Source organism: Oxyura jamaicensis, unplaced genomic scaffold (genome assembly GCF_011077185.1).
Source record: "Oxyura jamaicensis isolate SHBP4307 breed ruddy duck unplaced genomic scaffold, BPBGC_Ojam_1.0 oxyUn_random_OJ59827, whole genome shotgun sequence".
In the NCBI taxonomy this organism is placed as follows: Eukaryota; Metazoa; Chordata; class Aves; order Anseriformes; family Anatidae; genus Oxyura; species Oxyura jamaicensis.
The window spans coordinates 11,536-15,082 of NW_023306661.1; the positions used below are offsets into that span (position 1 = coordinate 11,536).

Here is a 3,547-nt window from a genome sequence, read left to right on the forward strand (position 1 = left end):
TCCTACAAGGTGATACACAATTAGGAGGCTAAGAGTACCTGCCTTGCAGTGTCACTTTCATAGGTGGCATGCAAGCCTGGTAAGCTGAAGGCTTCCCTGCATACCTGTCAGCCTTTCTCTCTGTCAGCTGCTTGGAGCCTTGTGGTATTCTTTCTTATTTCTCCACCTGTCTGTGGTTCTCCTGCTCTCTTTGTCTGGGCTGCAGGTGGGTGTAAACTTCTGTTCTGACATGGACTGCTGGGGCCCTGCCCTGAGGGTATCGTTTTGGGAACAAGGTGCCCAAGCTTCATTTTAAACTGTCAGGCACAATGTTATTCAGTTGGGAGGGCTGGAGAAAGAGCTGACTATTCCTAATTCAGTTCAGCAAGCAATGGTTTCTGTGAGAAAATAAGTGGGTTTTGTTTGCATAAGTCTTTCTAACTTGTTACTCTCTTTTTGTCCATGGACAGGCAAATATGCCCTGAGGAAGCAAATGTCCAACAGCAGCTTCCCCACTGAGTTCCTCCTCCTGTCATTCACAGACACACGTGAGCTGCAGCTCCTGCACTTCGGGCTCTTCCTGGGCATCTACCTGGCTGCCCTCCTGGGCAACGGCCTCATCCTCACAGCCGTAGCCTATGACCACCGCCTCCACACCCCCATGTACTTCTTCCTCCTCAACCTCGCCTCCTGGACTTCAGCACTGTTACCACCACTGTCCCCAAAGCCATGGCCAACTCCCTGAGGGACACAAGGGCCATCTCCTATGCAGGTTGCACTACCCAGGTCTTTTTCTTTGTTCTGTTTGTAGCAGCAGAGTTTTCTCTTCTCACCATCATGGCTTATGACCGCTACATTGCCATCTGCAAACCTCTGCACTATGGGACAATAATGACCAGCAGAGCTTGGGTCAATATGGCTGCAGCTTCCTGGGTCAGTGGTACTCTCAATGCTGTGCTGCACACTGCCAATACCTTTTCCTTCCCCCTCTACCAAGGCAATGCTTTGGACCAATTCTTCTGTGAAATTCCCCAAATCTTTCCTGCTCAGACACCTACCTCAGACAGGTCGGGCTTCTTGTGGTTAGTGCTGTTTTATCATTTGGGTGTTTGGTTTTCCTTGTGCTGTCCTATGTACAGATCTTCAGGGCAGTGCTGAGGATGCAATCTGAGCAGGGCCAGCACAAAGCCTTTTCCACGTGCCTCCCTCATTTGGCTGTGGTCTCCCTGTTTCTTAGTACTGTCATGTTTTCCTATCTGAAGCCCTCCTCCTTCTCTTCCCCATCCCTGAATCTTTTGCTGGCAGTTCTCTACTCAGTGGTGCCTCCAGCAGTGAACCCCCTCATCTACAGCATGAGGGACAAGGAGCTGAAAGATGCAATTAGGAAACTGATTTGAGGGATTTTTTTCAGTACTCATAAAGATCCCTTCACTGTCCAATAATGAATCTCAGTACATCCCATTCTAGGTTTGTGTTTCTGTTGTTCTCATTATATTTTCATTATATTTTATATGTCTCATTATATTTTCCCATTGCCTTTTTGACTACTTGTGCTTCTTGTGTTCCTACACAAATATTTGGATTGTCCCCTCTCCCATGAATGAATGAACTTGTTCTGTCTCATATGGAGGCTGTAGAAACGTGCATCTTACACTGTGATTGAGTCTGTGAAGACTCTCTCATAGCATCTCTCTAATAAAATGGAATCACACCAGTGCAATGATCACTAGGCTTTCCGTCCCAAACCAGTGCCAAGAATAGGCCCAAATAATTTCTCCCCACAAGACTCTCTTCCTGCTTTGGTTCAGGAAGGAATGGTTCATTGTTGCATTATGACCTTCCAGAAAACAAGGGCTAGATTTAAGACTCACCCATGGGTGTCTACTGACAGCAGAGGCAGCAAATGGTCACCTTGCTTGAGGGCAGGAAGGCTTTGCAGGAGGATCTGGATAGGCTGGACTGATGGCCTGAGGACAACTGTGTGAAGGCCAAGTGCTGGGTCTTGCGTTTGGTGCACAACAACCCCAAGCAGCATTACAGGCTGGGAGATGAGTGGCTGGAAAGCTGCCTGTCAGAGAAGGACCTGGGAGTATTGGTTGACAGTTGGCTGAATATGAGGCAGCAGTGTGCTCAGGTGGCCAAGAAGGCCAACAACATCCTGGCTTGTATCAGAAACAGTGTGGCCAGCAGGGCTAGGGAGGTGATCGTCCCCCTGTACTCGGTTCTGGTGAGCCCACACCTTGAGTACTGTGTTCAGTTTTGGGCCCCTCACTACAGGAGGGACATCAAGGTGCTCCAGCATGTCCAGAGAAGGGCAACGAAGCTGGTGAGGGGTCTGGAGAACAAGTCTTATGAGGAGCGGCTGAGGGAGCTGGGATTGTTCAGCCTGGAGAAGAGAAGGGGCGATGAGTCCATGAACCTTTAAGATACCTATATAGAGAGAATCTCTCTCTATATAGGTATCTTAAAGGAGGCTGTAGTGAGGTGGGGATTGGTCTATTTGCCCACATGCCTGGTTATAGGATGAGGGGGAATGGGCAAAAGTGCACCAGGGGAATTTAGGTTGGATATTAGGAACAACTTCTTTACCAAAAGGGTTGTTAGGCACTGGATATATCAATGTAAGGCATCAATGTATCGGAGGTGTTCAGAAGCTTCCCCCTGTTCCAAAGCAGTCTGGATCAGTCCATGGCAAATGGCATGGCTGTGCTATCCACTCGTGGGGCAGTCTATTCCAGGTGTATTGGACACCTCTGAAGTGAAAGTGAACTGTGGCCTTCGCACTGCTGTCAAAGGGATGGATAACAATGCATTAGTGATATCCATTGTGGCATGTACTGGATCTGGTTGGGATGTTAACTTTCCCTGCAGCAGCCCATACAGTGCTGCGCTCTGCACTTGTAGCTAGAACAGCAATGGTATCACACCAGTGTTGTGTCTGCTGCTGAGCAGTGCTGGCACAGCATCAGGACTTTCTCTAACCCTCCTAGGGGGTGGGCAAAAAAGTGAGAAAGGAACATCACCAGGGCAGATGACCTAAACCAACCAAAAGGATAATCCATTCCATGTGATGTCACACTCAGCAATAAAAGGTGGAAAAAGGAAGAAGAAGCGAGGGGTTGGCTCTCATTGTGAAAGCCTCTGTCCTCCTCCCGAACACTGGCTACGTGTGTTGAGGCCCTGCTTCAAGGACGTGGTCAAGCATCGCTCATTTGTGGGAAGTAGAGAGTAATTTCTTTCCTCTGCACTTCCACACAGCCTTTACTTGTTTTGTTTTGTTCTGTTTTGTTTTCCCTTTTGCCCTCCAAGAAGGAACTACCTTGGCAATTCCCTCGAAGTGTGGAAATTCTGGCTGTGTCACAGCTTGAGTCACTGCACTGTGAATGCTGAACTAAGTCCCACCACGACAGATGCAAACTTGTGCTTCCCTAGCAGTCCCTCCCTCTAGTCTTCCTGAACTACCATTGACACTGCAGACTCAAGCCAACAGAGACAGAAGGGAATGCAAGAATGCCCATGCCGTACAACCTCAATGACAGTGATACATGCTAGCAAGTAACTGGAACAC

General features: G+C 48.5%; 1 pseudogene; it reads left to right on the plus strand.

Annotated features, from left to right (window-relative positions):
* The first annotated feature begins 663 nt into the window (after positions 1–663).
* Positions 664–1,376, plus strand: LOC118158879 (annotated as a pseudogene).
* The last annotated feature ends 2,171 nt before the right edge of the window (positions 1,377–3,547 follow it).